The 18773-nt window shown below is 50.5% G+C and overlaps 1 pseudogene; it reads left to right on the forward strand.

Moving 5' to 3' along the window:
* The first annotated feature begins 1658 nt into the window (after positions 1–1658).
* LOC129355940 (reticulon-4-like) lies at positions 1659–18623 on the forward strand (annotated as a pseudogene).
* The last annotated feature ends 150 nt before the right edge of the window (positions 18624–18773 follow it).

Raw genomic sequence — 18773 nt, forward strand, 5'->3', positions numbered from 1 at the left:
TTAATTTTCATCAAATGAGGAAAAAATCCTAAAGAAACAGCAAAATATTTAATTTTTATTAATACAATTGTTTAAAATGTTTTTTTCTGCGCTAATTTATTCACAGAACACAAAATACTTCATGGTTCCAGAACTAGAACTTTCGGACTGGGTTTGGTTCTGCTGGAGGCAGCTGCTTAGCTGCAGCAGTAGCAGCAGCTGCAGCTGCTGCTGCAGCTGCTGCTACTGCTGCAGCTGCTGCTGATGATGATGATTGTTTACATGATGAAGCTGGTCACGTGATTAGCAGACATGGTGTGAACTGGACTTTGGATCCTCTGCGGCTCGTTGGCCCGGTTCCGACCCGCTCCGGCGCTGTAAACAGGCCAGACGTTGCTAGGCAACGCTGCTAATAGGAGCCGCTGCTGGCATCATCATCATCATCATCAGCATCATCAGCATCATCAACCCAGAGAGTTTCAGTCTCATGACTGAGTTCTGTTCGTCCAGAACCTCTGAGTCAGACCAGAACCGTTCAGGAAGGAGAACCGGTCACTTCAGCCGTCCAGAACCGGTTACCATGGTGACCCCTTCACAATAAGAGCCTCTGAGCGGATGATGGCTGACCCAGAAGAAGAGAAGCTTCTGCTGTGGCTCTCATGTCTCCGACTGCATGTGAAGCCGCCATAAATACCCCGGACACGCGTGTTCCGGGGTATTTATGGCGGCCTGGGGTCGCCTGTCGCCCTGGATCCCAGCCCAGCTGCTCTGCTGCCACAGGATCGATTCCTGCAGCCCCACCGCTCTTTCTGGGCGGAGCCCTCATTTCCCAGCTGCCCTGAACGCAGCAGGGCTCCGTTCCCGCAGCGGAAGGAACGTCGCGTGACTCATCTGGGGCCAATGGCGACTGCAGCTTCCGGCTCCTGACTTCCGGTCTGAGCCCCATCATCACCCCCGCCACCACCATGCCGCAGGTTCATAGCATACGTTTCAACATTTGTGTTGTGTTTTTGGTAACAAACTGTAGAGATTTGTTCTAGTAGTTAGCTGCTTATATTATGCAGCTAATATATTTTAAATGTTAGTATTTAAAATTTACATGTTTTTAAATGTTAGTATTAAATCTTTAGCTTTGTATTTTTAGTATTTGTATTTTGTAAAATCTTATTTGAATTTCGATGATGAATTTATTTGATGAAATAAATTCATATGTCGTTGTGTGTTATAAACACACAACGACATGAGCTTTATGCTCCACACACACACACACACACACACACACACACACACACACACACAGACACACCACACACACACACACACACACACACACACACACACACACACACACACACACACACACACACACACAGATCTGGCCGCTTTAAAACCGAACCTGGGTCCAAACCGTCTCACCAGAACTGCTCCTCCTAAATGTTCACCATGCTTTTAAGGGAGGCGGTGTCAGATTTCGCCCCGCCCATTGAACTCGATCTGATTGGTCAGCGGTCAGGTCCCTCAGAGCCCTGCTCGCACCTGATTGGCTGGCGGGATTTCCCTCGGTTTCGCCATCTGAGGCTCGGGTTCGACGCCGTGGGCTGCTGTGTGCGTGGCGCACTTGGGCTCGGTCGGACAGAAAAGGAGCGAACCGGAGCGGTTCCGTGGCTTTTCCCGACCGTCGTTCGTTTCAGGGGGAAAATCTGAGGGGAAAACTTCCGGAACCAGAACTTTTCCACTGTGGGAGGAACTTTTTCAGAGCCAGAAACATGGCAGACAACGAGGAGGTCTCTTCCAGCACCCCCCTGTTCAGCGAGGGCCACCACTACCAGCCCGAACCGGAACCAGAACCCCAGCTGGACCTGGGCCCGGCCACGAATTGTTCAACCCTGACGACATCGTGGACCTGGTCGGCGGGGCTCAGGACGCCTTGACCGGCACCGGGCAGAGGGTGAGAGTGGGCTGCAGGAGCCCACTGTGACCTCCCCGACCATAACCAGAACCAGTACATAACCAGAACCTGTCCGGGAACCAGAACCATACATAAACCAGAACCAGAACCAGTCTGGGAGCTAGAAGCAGAACCGGTCCAGAAACCAGAACCTGAACCAGTCGAAAAACCAGAAACCTGAAACAGTCCAAAACCAGAACCTGAACCAGTCCAGAAACCAGAACCTGTACAAGTTTATGAGCCAGAACCGTACTAGAACCAAACCAGTGGAAAATGTGCCAGAACCTTTGAAGGACCCAGAAGCCAGGCCCCCGGTGCCGAGGCGGGGAGCCCCGGCCCGGCCCCCCCGGCGGAGCCTCCTGCCCCGCAGAGCGACGCCCTCCTGGCGGCTGCAGCCCGAGAAGCAGCGCCATCCCCGCAGAGGCAGCAGCGCCCGCGGTGACACAGGAACCACTGGCTCCGGCTTCGTGTGAGTATCTGGGATCAGTTCTGCTGTCTTTAGTCGGGACATCTGACCCAGGCTGTTGGGTTTCATCAGAACCGGTTCCACAGTGGCACCGGGTTGTTTTTGACCGGATTTTCGTGCTTTATCTCCGGTCAGGCTGAGTCTGAGCGGCCGGGCGGTGATGCGCCTCAGCCCGGGGAGGAGGGTCCTGCCCGGGCTGAGGCCGGACTGCCTGCCGCTCAGTGGGCTCTGCAGAATCCCGCTGCAGAAATCCCGCTGCAGAATCCCGCTGATCGGAACGTTCACCGGGAAGTTCCGATCATCTCCGCAGATTGTGCAGCAGGTTGAGCCCGGTGCTGATGCGGCCCACCTGTTCTGTTTTGGACCGGCGGACGTTCGGTGCCGACCCGGTGAATTACCCGTTAATCGGCTCTCCGGTTCCTGGGACCGAGAGAGGGGGAGGGGGTCTGGATGAATATGAGCTGGTTCTGTGTGCGGTACCGGTGGCGGAATGGACCGTTTCATGCTCCAGCGCGGCTAGCGGTACTGCTTAGGCTGGTTCCATTATCGGACAGCGACATGCTAAAAACGCTTCATCAGGGCTGAGCTGCGCAACTTTCCTAATATAGAAGCTCCGCGAAGTCCGGCGGGCAAACTGGTGTTATACTGGTGTCAGCACGTTGGACGTCCTCTGTTGTGTAATTATGTGGATCAGAACGGGTCGATTTGGGCCGACGCAACAGACAAGGCCGTGTCCGATAATGGACGCAGGTGCTCAGCCCAGCCCAGATTCGTCACAACAAAGGAATCCGCTGGGAATCCTCTCCCAGTCGCTTTACCGCATTCCCAGCTCCTCGCCGGCCAGCGGGATGGAGCTGACGGTAATGTCCGGGCTCCACCCGCATCCGGACCGAGCCCTGCGGGCCCCGGATCCGGTCCAGAACCGGTCCATGGGCCTGGACCCGCTGCAGGGCTCAGGTCCGCAGCAGCGGTCCAGCCCGGTTCTGGTGCTGTTGCGATGTGTTTGTTCCTCAGGATGGGGAGCAGAGTGAAGGTGAGCAGGCCTCAGATCGTCCTGGAGGATGGAGGCAGGGTGGGGCCGAGACCCAGAACAAAAGGAAAACACAGGTCTGGCCCCATTGGACCGGTTCCGATCGGCTCAGCGGTTCTGCTGGAGGAAAACAAAAACCCGATCCTTCCTGAAATTAATCCATCATTTCTAATCCAGATTATTCCCTTCAGAAACATTTTTAGTCACCAAACCATAAATCTACCAGCTGTTAGGAAACATTGCTAATTTTATAGCATCATTTCATTACCATGGCAAGGTGGAGGCTTAACCTGGAAGAAGACCTGAACTTTGACCCCACATCCCAGAGGAAGGTTGAATGTCTCTGAGGGTCTATCCCAAACTCCAGCATCTCTGTGACTGGAGCAGCAGCTGATGATGTCATCATGTTTACTGTTAGCATGTTAGCATGATAATGGTCTTCAGTCAGAGAAAGGCTGAGTTACTGGGAGTCACTGGGAGGAGTTACTGGGAGGCACTGGGAGGAGTTACTGGGAGGCACTGGGAGGAGTTACTGGGAGGCACTGGGAGGAGTTCTGGAGGCACTGGGAGGAGTTACTGGGAGTTACTGGGAGTCACTGGAGTTACTGGGAGTCACTGGGAGTTACTGGGAGTTACTGGGAGGAGTTACTGGGAGGCACTGGGAGGAGTTACTGGGAGGCACTGGGAGGAGTTACTGGGAGGCACTGGGAGGAGTTACTGGGAGGCACTGGGAGGAGTTACTGGGAGGCACTGGGAGGAGTTACTGGGAGTTACTGGGAGTCACTGGGAGGAATTACTGGGAGGCACTGGGAGGAGTTACTGGGAGGCACTGGGAGGAATTACTGGGAGTCACTGGGAGGTTACTGGGAGGCACTGGGAGGAGTTACTGGGAGGCACTGGGAGGAGTTACTGGGAGGCACTGGGAGGAGTTACTGGGAGGCACTGGGAGGAGTTACTGGGAGGCACTGGGAGGAGTTACTGGGAGTTACTGGGAGTCACTGGGAGTTACTGGGAGTCACTGGGAGTTACTGGGAGTTACTGGGAGGAGTTACTGGGAGTCACTGGGAGTTACTGGGAGTTACTGGGAGGAGTTACTGGGAGGCACTGGGAGGAATTACTGGGAGGCACTGGGAGGAGTTACTGGGAGTTACTGGGAGTCACTGGGAGTCACTGGGAGTACTGGGAGGAGTTACTGGGAGGCACTGGGAGGAATTACTGGGAGGCACTGGGAGGAGTTACTGGGAGGCACTGGGAGGAATTACTGGGAGGCACTGGAGGGTTACTGGGAGGAATTACTGGGAGGCACTGGGAGGAGTTACTGGGAGGCACTGGGAGGAGTTACTGGGAGGCACTGGGAGTCACTGGGAGTTACTGGGAGTTACTGGGAGTCACTGGGAGTTACTGGGAGTTACTGGGAGGAGTTACTGGGAGGCACTGGGAGGAGTTACTGGGAGGCACTGGGAGGAGTTACTGGGAGTTACTGGGAGTCACTGGGAGTTACTGGGAGTTACTGGGAGTTACTGGGAGGAGTTACTGGGAGGCACTGGGAGGAGTTACTGGGAGGCACTGGGAGGAGTTACTGGGAGGCACTGGAGGAGTTACTGGGAGTTTACTGGGAGTCACTGGGAGTTACTGGGAGTCACTGGGAGTTACTGGGAGTTACTGGAGTTACTGGGAGTTACTGGGAGGCCTTTTTCTGTTCACTGCTAAGAATAAAATCAAACCTTAATGTGACTCAATTAATCCTAATCAGACTGTCAGATTAAAAGCACCTTTAGAAAATAACCTTTTAGCAGCTATTAAACGTACACAAAGTGTAAACATGTAAAACGAGTAATGAATGAATCTAGATCATGTCTTTCACTTGGTGATGGAACTTTTCACTCATATTCTAGTTATGGAATCAGCCTGTTATTACCTACAATTTTCACACACAGTTTCATAAATCAGTAATCATTTTTGTGAAGAATTTTCACAAAGTTTCCTTTTATTGTCTGATTTGATCAAAACATCAACATGAGGTTCTGTAACAAAACGTTTCAACATTTCAAAAGCAGAATAAATAACTTCTGTGTAACCAGATGAATCAAACTTTTCATGTTTAATGATGTGGATTCTGATTTTACAGCTGGTATCAAAAACCTTTTGTCACAGCAGAGGAAATATGTGACTTTATTATAACAAGCATTAATATTAAACCTTTTAGGGTTTGGTTGGTGAATAGAGTTATTACAAAGATCAGTTTCAGGTGCATCAGGAATTAATACACACAAAAATGTTTCCCACACAAACAAATAAAAACATAGTGACCCTCTGACCACCAGCTGGTGGATTAATTCATTTAAACTCCTGAACTTCTGATTATCTGTCAGAAAATCTGTGTTTTAATAAAAACCAAAATACTCCAAACTTTGTACTCTTGCTGTGGAGAAAGAGTACAAAGTTAAAGTGATAAAAGTTAAGTTACCAAAACTAACCTTATATTTTATTAAAGCTTTTTACAGACCTGCGATTCCTTTGGACTCTTATTGTCGTATCATAGGAATAAAAACATATTATGGAAAAAAACACTGAAAAATTCATGTTTGATCAAATATTGAATGTTTATTAAAAGAAAAGTGGAACCAGACCGGAGCCTTGAGGATCTCCATATGTAAACCAAGATGGCCGCCACCTGATTTCAGGTCAGTTTTCTGCCCATTCCTTCACATCCCATAATGTCTGGCCTGTTAGCGCTGCTCCTCCTTTCAACCAGAATCTTTACGTCCCAGTCAGAGGACTGCATGTGGACCAAATTATGTCCATCAGAACAATCCTTCATGTTTTCACCAGTCGCTGTAGAACTGAGAGATAATAAGAAAACATTCAGAGTTTCTCCAGGTGGAGCAGGAACCATCGGGTCAGAACTGGGTCATGGATCAGAACCAGTGGGAAGTTCTCCACTTACAGGAACCAGCAGGCTTCGCTCAGGCATTTCTGGTGGTTCTGATGGTTCTGATGGTTCTGGAGGGTCTGGTGGTTTTGGAGGTTCTGGTGGTTCTGGAGGGTCTGGTGGTTTTGGAGGTTCTGGTGGTGGTTCTGATGGTTCTGGAGGATCTGATGGTTCTGGTGGTTCTGATGGTTCTGGTGGTTTTGGAGGTTCTGATGGTTCTGGTGACTCTGATGGTTCTGGTGGTTTTGGAGGTTCTGATGGTTCTGGTGGTTTTGGAGGTTCTGATGGTTCTGGTGGTTCTGGTGGTTTTGGAGGTTCTGATGGTTCTGGTGGTTTTGGAGGTTCTGATGGTTCTGGTGGTTCTGGTTCGGTCTTGGGTCGGTTTGGGTTAAATATTTTTGTAAAGTAAAATTTTAAACTGGAAATCAAAACTGGAAACTGCAGTGGTACCGACCCAGATGGAACCCTGCTGCTCTTCTAGAACCACACCTGGTCCAGGTTCTGAACCGTGTTCCTGTTTGTGGGCCGGCTGGCTCCTCAGGTCGGGTCGGGTCAGGCGGTCCAGGTTCTGTTTGGGTCGGGCAGACGGCAGCCGGGTTCCATGTGTCGACACTAATCTGGTTCTAATCTGTTGGCGCCGGTCCAGACTCCCTGAGGAAGAGTTTTGATCTGGGTCAGAACCAGCTGCAGCTGACCCGGATTTGTTTACAGCCGAAGGTTCCTGAGATTTCAGAACCAGAACCAGCTTCATTCCTAATGAAACCAGAACCGGACTCATTCATGTCACTGTTATCCTCCTGGGTCGGATCAGAACCACAGAACCCACCAGGTTCTGTTTCTGCTTCAGGCTGTTAGAACTGGTTCTGATGAACCGGGTCAGATTCATCATGAGCGATCCAAACAGAACCTGGAGCTCAGTCAGTTGGTTCTGTTTGCCTGATTAGGGTTCAGTCCTGACTGACGGCCGGTTCTGACGACGGCTGATCCATCAGAACCGGCCCGAGGTTCTGATCCGACCCGCTTCCTTCAAACAGACAAAAAGACCAACAAAGTTTCTCTGTTTTTGATAATCTGGGTTCTAAATGGGTTCACTTCAGAACCAGATGGGTGAACAGTTCCTTTTACATATGAACAGTTCTTCCAGGATGTGAACAGTTTCCTTCTGCAGCCTGAACTGATGAAAAACAATGAACAGTTCTTCTAGTTATTAATAAAATCATTAATATTTACTCACTGGACCAATTTCTCTGAATGAGCTGTCGTGTTTTCCGCCTTCAACCAGAACCGGAACCAGAACCCAGTCAGTGACGGGTCAGAAGCGGCTCTGTGGTCTGATTGGACAGCGGTTGGTGATGTAACGGTTAAATTTTGATTTGCTGACCGTTGTCATGGTATCTGAACCTGTACTGGGTTTGACCAGAACTAATTAAACTTTCCTGCTAAGCTAACGTGATTGCATTTCTTCTTCCTACTTCAAAATAAAAGCATGTCCTGCTCAGTTTATTCTGATGCATGCGTCCTGATTCTGGTTGGACTTGCTCTCTGACCTTTGACCTCTCCTCCCGCAGATGCATCTTCTTCTGCTAAAGCTCAGCCTCTTCTTCTGATGCAGCTCCCTACAGGCAAGTCCTCCGTCCTCCGTCCTCCGTCCTCCTCAGTAGATCCAGCATGTCAGCTGACCTTCAGCAGGTCACCCAGTGTTGATGATGCATCGTGGTTCAGACGGTCCTCCAGCCTGACCGAGGTCACCGAGGTCAGGCAGGAGGACCGTCATGTTGGATCATGTGACTCACTGAGCATGGATTATGGGCACCACCTGGACTAGATCCTGCCTCAATGTTTAGACCAGAGGACGGATCAGACAGACGCTTCCATCCCTGAACCCCCAGAACCAGAACACAGGAGCAGCTGGGTTCTCCAGATGTTCTACTGAGCCTGGTTTGGACCTGCAGAACTTCTTCTGTACTACATCACTGGCAGCAGATTAAACACCTCGTTTCCACTGAGCGCTGCGGTTCAGTATGCTATGTAATTATCCGCCATGTACAGGAGAACCTGTCTACCGCCAGATGGACCCGTAACAGGGCGGATTGGGTTAAACCCAAATGCCTAATGTTGCATCATAGCAGTATGACGACAAATATAACACATTAGTCGTTACATTTGCATGTCTGCTGATGTTTTTCTGTCTGCTCATCAATGGACGGTATTGTATGTTGCCAGTATCTCCACTTTAACCGAACCGTTCCTCTGTCCAGGAGTGATGCGGTATGATTGTATGGCCACTTTGACAATGAAAACACAATGTCGTACCAAGTTGCACTGACACACCGATCAGTGGAAACGAGGCACTAGAAGCTTTATCATCGGACCTCTGTCCGCTGTAGGCAGCTCCAGCCAACCCCAGAGTAAAATAGACCCAGCGCCTCAGTGATGGTAGGAAATCTGATTTCAGGTCAGGTTTCTGCCCATTCCTTCACATCCCATAATGTCTGGCCTTGTTAGCGCTGCTCACTCCTTTCAACCAGAATCTTTACGTCCCAGTCAGAGGACTGCATGTGGACCAAATTATGTCCATCAGAACAATCCTTCATGTTTTCACCAGTCGCTGTAGAACTTTGGATCAATCTACCTGGCTTCTCTGTTTTTGGGAATGGAGGACTGGTGGTGAATGTCCAGCAGCTTTTGTCTGGTCTGGACCTCCGGGTCTCTCTGGAAACCTTCTTTAGAGTGGATTGTACCCAGGTGTGGTGGGCACTGTAAGGAATGGAGTATGTTTTTGATATTTGTTCTGTATGCATTCTCCCTCCTCCCTCTCTACTCAAGAACTTGGGCAGAAGGGTGACTCCCCTGCACCCATCTCTCCTATGTCCCCTCTCCACTCACCCGACTCTCTGGAAGAGCTGTCTCTGACCGAGAGTCCCAACCAGCACCCTCCCCCAGGATCTGTTGCGCCCCTGGGCTCTTTCTCCACCACACCCCCCACTATTCTCTCCAAGAATATGCCTTGGGATGGCGAAGAAGGCGACTCTGGACCCGGACGTGGGAAAACCAAAGAGGACCTTCTAGATTCTCTAGCCGCTCCCTACCTAAGTTTAGGGAAAGACTCGGGGCCTCATAATCCGTGTGAAGACAGCGGTATTTCGTTTTCCCCCGAGGAGAAGATGATTAGCTCAGACAGGTCCTCCACCGGCCCCTCCCCCGTCAACCCTCTGATGATGGTTCATGATTCTCACCTTACCTCCTCTAACCCAACAGAGCACTGGGATTCACCTTTCCTCTCATCTGAAGACAACTCCAAGATCTGCATGGATTCCTTCACCAAGGACACAACACCCATTAGTTCCTCTAGATATGAACCAGACGTTTGTGGCAACCAGTCTGATGAAGATGAAGACTTGAATTATGAGGTAAAGAAGAATAATAACCGTTTGACGGATATTCCCCGCTAGCCGACAGTGGCTACTCCCATTTTGGAGAACCGAAGTCTGATACCAAGATGTCAGAGAGTCCCACACCAGATCTGGTCCAGTACAGGCAGACTGGAGAGTCCCAGGAAAACCAACCATCCATCCTAGACGAGGGCAAACTTTTTGAGAACACTAAAACGGCCAGTGAACCCCTCTTGGAGTCAATGAATCAGTTCTCCTTTGGTCTGAAAGAAGATGATGAGGAAGAAGATGAAGAGGACTCTGCTTTGCCACCGTCGCTTCCAGACATCCTGAAGTCTTCCCCTCTCAACCCTGACAAAGTGGACTCTGGCTCTTCTGAGGGAAGTCCTGAGGAACAGAGCCCCATCCTGGAACGCCGGATGATGGAGTCTCCCAACCCCCCGATCAACCTATCTGCCAACAACCCGTTTGTTTTTGATACCAAAGTGTCTCTCCTGAAGGAGATGACCGAGGAGATGGAGGCAAGATCTGCAGACGGTACAACCGTTGAAGACAGCAAAAGCTTTGGAGCCTTTGATCTGGTCAAGGAGGCAGAGGAGACCATCCCGACAAAGGTCAAGCAGAGGAACCTGTCCAGATTGAGCAGAAAGACTGGTTCTCCAGTAAGGATTCTCCCAAAAAGCCTGAAAGGTTTGAGCCGCTTGACTTTCAGAGCAAGAAGACCACTGCCGAAGATTCAGACTCTGAGTCTCCAACCGCAGATTCCCTGTCGCCTGTTCTGGAAGCCATGGCCAAGAACCCCGCCAGCTTCCAGGTAGAAATGGAGAAGAAAGACCTGAAGATGGAGCTGGAGGAGCCGGAGGTTGCTGAGGAGGTGTCTGAGCACGAGGTCTCCTCAGAGGAGTTTGAGTTCATTGAGCGACCGCCCCGAGGTGTGATCGATGAGTTCCTCGAGGCTCTGGACCCCTCCAAGTTCTCATCCCCGAAGCCTCCAGAGATCCCCCTGGATGATGACCTCGGCTTCAGCTTGAAGGACATGCCCGCCGCCGCGACAAAGGTTTCTGAGCCCAGAAGCCCTGAGCCAGGGGTCCTACCACCTCCTCACCCAGGCCTCCCGCAGAAGACCAAGGCTGAGCTGGAGACCCCCCCGAGGCAGGCGCCACCCACCCGTCTGCCGGCTGGGAACCCCGAGCCGCCGGCCCCCCAGAGGAGCGCCGTGGGCAGCAAACTGTTTAAGATGCCAAACCTGAACATAAGAGCAGGTAACAGAAAGTCGTCCCGGCATGGACACCCAACCCATGTCACCCCCCATGCTCCACCCCCGGTCACCTCCCGCCCTCCTCATTCTCTGCCTCCCCATGATCCCACAAACACAAACTCCTTGGTTTCTACCAGAACCTCCATCTTTATCCACATCCCATCCATCTCCACCTTTCAGTTTGACTCCGCCCTTCTGTTCTGTTCCTGCATCGTCCTGGTTCTGTTCTGGTTCTGTTCGACATTAACTCCTGCGTTTGGTTCTGTTGGATTTTAGAGCATTTTGTTCATTGTTGAGTTCATGTTTTCTCCTCTAACCCGTCCTCCACCCTGAAACGTTCTCGCTCCCTGGTGAGCAGAACCAGAACCGGGCCGGTCCAGCTGCTGTCCTCAGTATGAGGGTGTTGAGTTAGACGACGGTATCCGAGCTTTCCTCGGCTCTGGAAATAACCGGAGATATGGTTCTGCAACCCAACACCGCCTAAGGGGCCCCAGCTCTCCCTCGCCAGAACCGGACCGGACCGGACCATTCTGTTCCCTGCAGTTCTCGACTCCAGAGCTGCTGGGTTCAGAAAAAACATTCAGAACCAACAAAATTTAAGATTTTAATCAGATCAGAAAGTAAAATGTTATGAAACGGATCAGGAAGCAGAACCCAGGCAGGAGGTCCTGCTCCTCTTCTTCCTCCTCCTCTTCCTCCACCTCCTCTTGCTGCTCCTCTTCTTCCTCCTCCTCTTCCTCCACCTCCTCTTGCTGCTCCTCTTCTTCCTCCTCCTCGCTGCATTGCGACACCAGAAACCAGTCAGCAAATGTTCTGCTGCTGATCAGATCCGATCAGCCTCATTGATCTGCTGCCTCATCAGTTTCTGCTGCTGCTGTTTATTCTGGCTCAGATATATTCATACCCACCATCAGCATCAGCTGATCCTGAAACTAAATGTTTGCTGTGGCTATAAATATCTGTCAGTAAACAGAATAATTATGAACAAACTAACATGGACAGTTCAATCTCAACAAATAAACCCTTAAATTATGTTTGTGGAATAAATACAGACAAACTTTTCTCCATTATAAAAGTTGATTTACAAAAATAACCCAACCTAACAGTGAAACATTTTAATAAAGAATGATGTGGCGGACACACGATGCTAATCCGCTAACAGCAAGGCTAATCTTTTGTTTGTGCTTTAGCATTCTGCTTATAGCACTTAGCTTCCCCTGAAGGATTTTTCTAGATAAATTCTGAAGTGCTATTAGTAGAAGCACTTCTGCTAATCCACATATGTGCTAAAAATAACCATAATAATAATATACTTTTTTAAAGGCGCCTTTCAAATAGCAAAGCTAATGTTTTGTTTAGCGTGTTAGCCAATGCTTAGCTCAATTAGCTCTACAGCGCCAATTTACCAGGCTGCAGTGGTGGGCACACTTCAGCCAATCATGTTGCTGTAGCCTGTTAGCATTAGCTTCCACTAATTATCATGTGGTTAGAGGTGAAGCCTACCTCTAAGGCCTTAACTTTAGAGGTAGCACAGCTAACTTTTTAATGAGCGGTGGTCATCATTGGTAATCAATAACCATTTGGATAATTGATTCTTGATCTTCTGAGAAAGTGATGAGTTTATTTTTATGGTTTTCTGTTTGATCCTAATTAAAATCACTGCAGCTGAAGTGCCCTTTAGCAATCACTAATGATTTTAATCATGACTCTGTGGAACCTACTGGTTCCTTCCAGTCTGGTCCGCCTGGATAACTGGAAATGCTGCAGGTGTTTGTTGATGAGCCGGTTCTGTTCAACCCGTCAGGTTTATGCTGCCGGATCAGAACCTTCATCTTGTCTTTACAAGCTTTTGGTTTTCAGACTGACAGCAGCTGGAAAAAGAACTGTTCAAAGGAATCATTAAGGGTCAGAATGAATAATGTTCATAGCCAGCAGATGGATTCTCCAGGCTGACCAGAGGTCAGAGGTCGAGTTGGTGACCTTTAAGCTTGATCCCCCAGTGCATGATGGGAGCTGGAGTCTTGTCTGCTGTCTGGGTTCGACTCAGTTTTGAAGCTTCAGATGTGAAACTAATTCAACATGAAGTCTGATGTCTGCAGAGGGAGCAGCGCCCCCTGCTGGCTGAATGCAGCCACTAACAGAACCAGCAGCTTTTTCTTAAATAAAACAGAAAGTGACTGCAGAGCGCCGCTTAAAGCTACCGTCAAAAACTCATCAATTAACATTGATATAAGAAAATATACTGGAGTTTAAAATCAGTTTCATTTATAAATCTCAGTTTCAAACTCAATAAAGCTAAATATTTAGTTTCAAACTAAAATCCTCCATGTTTCCCGACGTTTTCAAAGACCTTGCTGGTCCCACCGCAGCAGATTATAATCTGGACCTTCAATCTGCAGGAAGCAGGTCCAGATGTTTCTACAGAACTGTTCTCAGATCAGGACCCAGGGGTCAGAGGTCACTGCCTCACATGGAGGTCAAAGGTCATTGAGCAGGTGGTTACAGGAGGTGGCACAGCTCCAATGGGGTGGGTCCAGTTGGTTTTGTCAGAACCGGGTTATTATGGAGAATAACGCAGAAAGGTTTCATCTGGAGGAGAGAGAGGAGGAAGAGAAAAAAGAAGAAGGAGGAGGAAGAAGAGAAAAAAGAAGAGAAGGAGGAGGAAGAAGAGGTCCAGGCGCTGCGTCACGGTTCAGCTGACAGCAGGAGGAGCTGCTGTCCTTCCTCCTCCTCTTCCTCAGCCTCTCTCTCTCTCTGCTCGCTCGCCCGGCTGGTGGGAATGTGTGTCTGCTGATCGGGTCGGACCGGGTCGGATCGGGTCGGACAGCATGGAGAGCAGCTGCATGGAGAGGAAGGAGCCGGTCGGCTGGTCCTGGAAGGAGCAGGGTAGGCTGGTTCTGGTTGGTTCTGATCGGGTCTGGTTGTCGGGTTCGCAGACGGGACCTTTGGACGTGCAGCGGGCCAGGTCAAAGGTCAGGTTAATGATTGGTTGAAGTGGAACTCCAGTAAAAGGTGCAGTCCGACCAGAACCAGAACCAGCTGCTGGGTTCTGCTCACCAAGCAGTTAGTTGGAGTCCGTAGAGGTCCAAACGGGTCAGGCCCTCAGCTTAGATCATTGATCCGTTTGGTTCTGGAGAACGGCTCTGAGGTCTTCTGGTTCTGATTGGGCCAGGTTCTGTCTGCTGGAGGTTCTGGATCAAAACCAGGGAGGAAACAACAGAACCCATCAGAACCAGCTGGTTCGTTCTGGTCTGTTTTCGTAGATCCAGCTGCATGCTGACTCAGCGGCTGTGTGTGTGTCTCTGGTTCTGGTTCTGCTGGACCTGTTCTCCCAGCATGCACCTGTCCTGCAGCTGATTTGAATGTTGGACCTTTTATCTGCAGCATTTTGCTTTTACGACCTGCTTTTACAACCCGGGCCAACTGAACCGGGTTTATCAGCACCGGGTCGGTTCTGGACCGCAGAAACCCAGATCAGCGGTTTTGACTCGTTTGGGACAGAACCGGTGGTATCAGCATCATGCTGTGGGAAACAGGTCAGAGCATTATGGGATGGATGAGATCAGAGCTGATTCATGGGAAAGAACGGCCTAGTCAAAGCCCAGACCTGAGTCCAGCTGGTTGTAAACTGGTCCAGATGATCAGAAGACCTGCAGCCAGACCCGGTTCTGGGTGAAAAGCAAGGGCACGCCGCACTTTTCAGATTTATATCGGCAGAAATATTGAAAGACGGAAATAGTTTTCTTTACTTCCTGTTGTGATCGATAAACTCATTTTGACGTTATTGATCCAGATTTATTAATAAATCGGTGAATATAAACTCTCCTCGCTGGCTGATTGATCATGTATTGGAATTAGATCAGTAAATATGGTGATCGTCTCCTCGTGGGGGCCGAGCTGCGCATGTCCCGCCCACGGAGCGTGATCTCCGGTCAGCTGGAGGCGGAGCCGCGCTGCTGCTGCTGGAAGCTCCGGGAGGTTCAACATGGACGCCGAGCGGGGTTAGTGAGCTTTATGTCCGGTGGTAGCGCTCCGGCAGCGGGCTTGGGCTGCCGGGGAGGCGGGCGGAGCGGAGCGGGGCTCGGAGCGGACCGGGGCTCGGACCGGGCCTCCTGCGGAGGGTAACCCGGACTCTGAGGTGCGGTCCCCGCGTGAGGCGGGGGTCCGTCCGGGGAGGAGGAGGGAGGTGAAGCGGGTCAAACGGGACGAGTTGAACCGGAGCGGCGGTGAAACCAGATCTGTGGCCGGGTGGAGCGCGCTGCGGAGCGGGCTCTATTTTTAGCGGCTCCGGTTCCGCGGGCTGCCTGTTACCATAAGAGGCAGGCGGCCACATTTGGAGCCTCCTGCTGCTCCTGCTCCGCCTCAGCCGCTGGTTCTTCTGGGAACATGGCTGTCCGCAGGAAGCTAACGGTTAGCATGCTAACACCGGGGGGGAGCGAGGCGGAAGTGGCGGCGAGTTGAGCGGAAGTGATCATTTCTGGGTTAATCGAAGCTGCGATCGTGTTCAGTTCATATTTCGGTCCAGTTTAAAGCCGCAGTTTGTCTGATTCACAGATAATTCAGATAATAAGTCAGACTCATAACACTAAACAATCATATTAATGACACAACTTCAAACAAATATTTAACTAGCAAGCTAAACATTTAAATATCAGTAAATATTTTGTTAAAGAATATTCCTCTAGTTTTCAGAGTAAATGAATAACGAGCTGATTTCTCCTCAGCCAGAATAATCCAATTATTTCAGTTTTTTGAGAGTGTAACTTTGACTAGTTGTCCTGCTTTAGCAAGTGGACCAAAGTGGTTCTGGTTCTGGTCCAGAACGGACTGCAGGAAGAATGTGGACCTTGGACTGGACCACTCTGTTTGGTTCTGCTGTAGAATCACAAAGTTAGCTTTAGCTTTAGCATGACATCAGCAGGAAGTGACACGCGGTTTGGACCTTGATCAGAACCTTGGTCCGGTTGGTTGAACCAGGTTTCCCTTCATCTTCATCTGGTCCGTTTCACCTGAATCAGTTATTTATGTTTATCAACTCAGCAGTGAAGCTCTGGTTCTGGTTCTGGTCACCAGGCTTCCACAGGTCAGAGGTCGTCCCTGCTGACCTTGTCTCTGTCTGCCCCCTAGTGGTGGAGCTGGTGTACTGGCGCGACGTGAAGACGACGGGCGTGGTGTTCGGCGCGGCGCTGCTGCTGCTGCTGTCGCTCAGCGTCTGCAGCATCGTCAGCGTCTGTTCCTACATCGGCCTGGCGCTGCTGTCCGTCACCATCTGCTTCCGGATATACAAGGGCATCCTGCAGGCCATCCAGAAGTCCGATGAGGGCCACCCCTTCAGGTGAGTCTGCTTCTGGCCCGGTTCTGACCCGGTTCTGACACGTTAAGATTCAGTGCCTCAGATGTTATAAAACAGAATAATAAACACTTCCTGGTTCCTGGTCCACTTTGGTTGTGTTGGTTCTGCTCAGCGGTTCTGGTCCAGATGGCATTATTCCAGCTCCATGGTCGGTTGATCCGCTTCTGGCTGCAGATCAGAACCTTTCTGAGTCCAGACTCATTAACTGGGATTACCAGGAGCTGAGCTCAGAGAATCTGGACCAGAACCAAAGTGGATCAGAACCAAAGCAGGTTTCCTGCTCAGATGAACCCAAACAGGAGCTGGAATCCGTTTTACATCCCACCAAACCTCAGAAGCAGACATGGAAACCTTTTGACCCACCTCTTTCCCGCCCCGCAGGCTGTACCTGGACCAGGAGGTGGCGCTCTCTGCGGACCTGGTCCACAAGTACAGCGACGGGATTCTGGAGAAGCTGAACTGGACCATCGAGGAGCTGAGGCGTCTGTTCCTGGTGCAGGACCTGGTGGACTCCATCAAGGTGAGGCAGAACCTCTGGGTCCAGTACTGATTGGTTCTGATGATAAACGGATCATTAAACACGAGGTTCTGATCGGTTCTGACCCAGTTTCTCCCCTTTCATCCTGCAGTTTGCGATTCTGATGTGGATCCTGACCTACGTTGGCGCTTTGTTCAACGGACTCACTCTGCTGATCCTGGGTGAGCAGCGGCGCCCTCCGGTGGTGGTTCCGCTGCAGCGCCCTCCGGTGGTGGCGCCCTCCGGTGGTGGCGCCCTCCGGTGGTGGCGCCCTCCGGTGGTGGTTCTGCTGCGGCGCTGCAGTGGGCCGTCCTCTGGGTTCTGATCATGTCCTCCTCTTGCAGGTCTGGTCGGAGCGTTCAGCTGCCCAATCATCTATGAGAAACACCAGGTAGGACCCTGACATTACCCAGAATGCATCAGGGGTGTTGCTGGGATCCGTCCTGCTCTAACTTCCTGTCTCTCTCAGGCTCAGATCGATCACTACCTGGCGCTGGTCACCAACCAGGTCAAGGATGTCGTGGAAAAGTAAGTTAACAGTTTCAAAATAAAAGCCCAGCTGTGAGTTTAGGACACAGGCTTTTAATGTGAAAGAGCCCACCTGGTGATGTAACCTCGTATCCTGATATGAACATTTTGTATAATTGAGTTGAGATTGTATTGAATGAATAAATCAAACAGCAGGATCCCAGTGGGGGGGAGGAGATTTGACTGGTATTACTGGGAACCTTCTGTCTGCTTCTCCACACAGACCTTAATATTCTCACCCTTAGGTGGCGCTGCTGCGCTTCCTCACTTTATGTCTGTAATCTCAATGTGTGTAGTTTTGAGGTCAGTGACCTCTGTCCCCTACTGATGACCTCACAGTGAAACATCCACTGGCCCTTTAAGGGGCTGCTGGGAAGAACATCATAAAGTCTTTTATTTTGACATGTACGGCAGCTCACTTCCTGCCTCGTGTTTCCTGTTTGTGTTTTAGGATTCAGGAAAAGGTTCCCGGACTGAAGCGTAAGGCGGAGTGAAGGAACGGGAGGTCAAAGGTCGGATTCAGGAAGTCCTGATGGGAGGGGGCGGGGGCTGGAGGAAACGAAATGAAGGAGGAAGAGGAGGGTGAGGGGGTAATGAAGGAGGAAGAGGAGGGTGAGGGGGGGTAATGAAGGAGGAAGAGGAGGGTGAGGGGGGGTAATGAAGGAGGAAGAGGATCAGGTGTGCGCTGCCCTTAATGTATTTGTCAGATTAAAGTTTTTTATCATTTCAGAATTCCTTATTTTGTGTTTCTGGAATCGTTCAGTGGCTTTGATGATGATGATGATGATGCTCATCGCCATCATCTCTGTTTTATTTCTGTGAACCAATCAGAGTCTCAGACACATTTTAAAGCTGGTTGGCCCCGCCCCCTTCCCCTCAGCCTATCACAGCCGGCTGGCAGCAGCAGGTTGGGGAGGGGCTGCTGTGAGGAAGAGGAGGGGCTGCACTAAACTCTTCATCGCTGCTCGGTAGCTGTAGAACCATGTAGAACAATCCTGTTAGATCATCGTCTCCTCGGAAACGGCCAGGCGTTTCCCTCCGCCAGGTGTTGTTTCCAGGTGAGGTGGGCGGAGCTTAAAGCGTCTGTTTCTTCTGCTTCTTTAATCGTGAATGATAAACTTTCTTCTTCTTCTTCACCTGTGCTGATTAAACTCCACTGGAGTCGTGTTGTGGAATGCATTGTGAGATGTAAACAGTTATCAATAAAGCTTTAGACAAACTACCAGAACCACGAGTCCTCCATGTCCGCCACCAACCGGGTCAGAACCAGAACCACGAGTCCTCCATGTCCGCCACCAACCGGGTCAGAACCAGAACCACGAGTCCTCCATGTCCACCGCTAACCGGGTCAGAACCAGAACCACGAGTCC

Source organism: Poeciliopsis prolifica, unplaced genomic scaffold, assembly GCF_027474105.1.
Source record: "Poeciliopsis prolifica strain line A6 unplaced genomic scaffold, Auburn_PproV2 SCAFFOLD151, whole genome shotgun sequence".
Taxonomy (NCBI): Eukaryota; Metazoa; Chordata; class Actinopteri; order Cyprinodontiformes; family Poeciliidae; genus Poeciliopsis; species Poeciliopsis prolifica.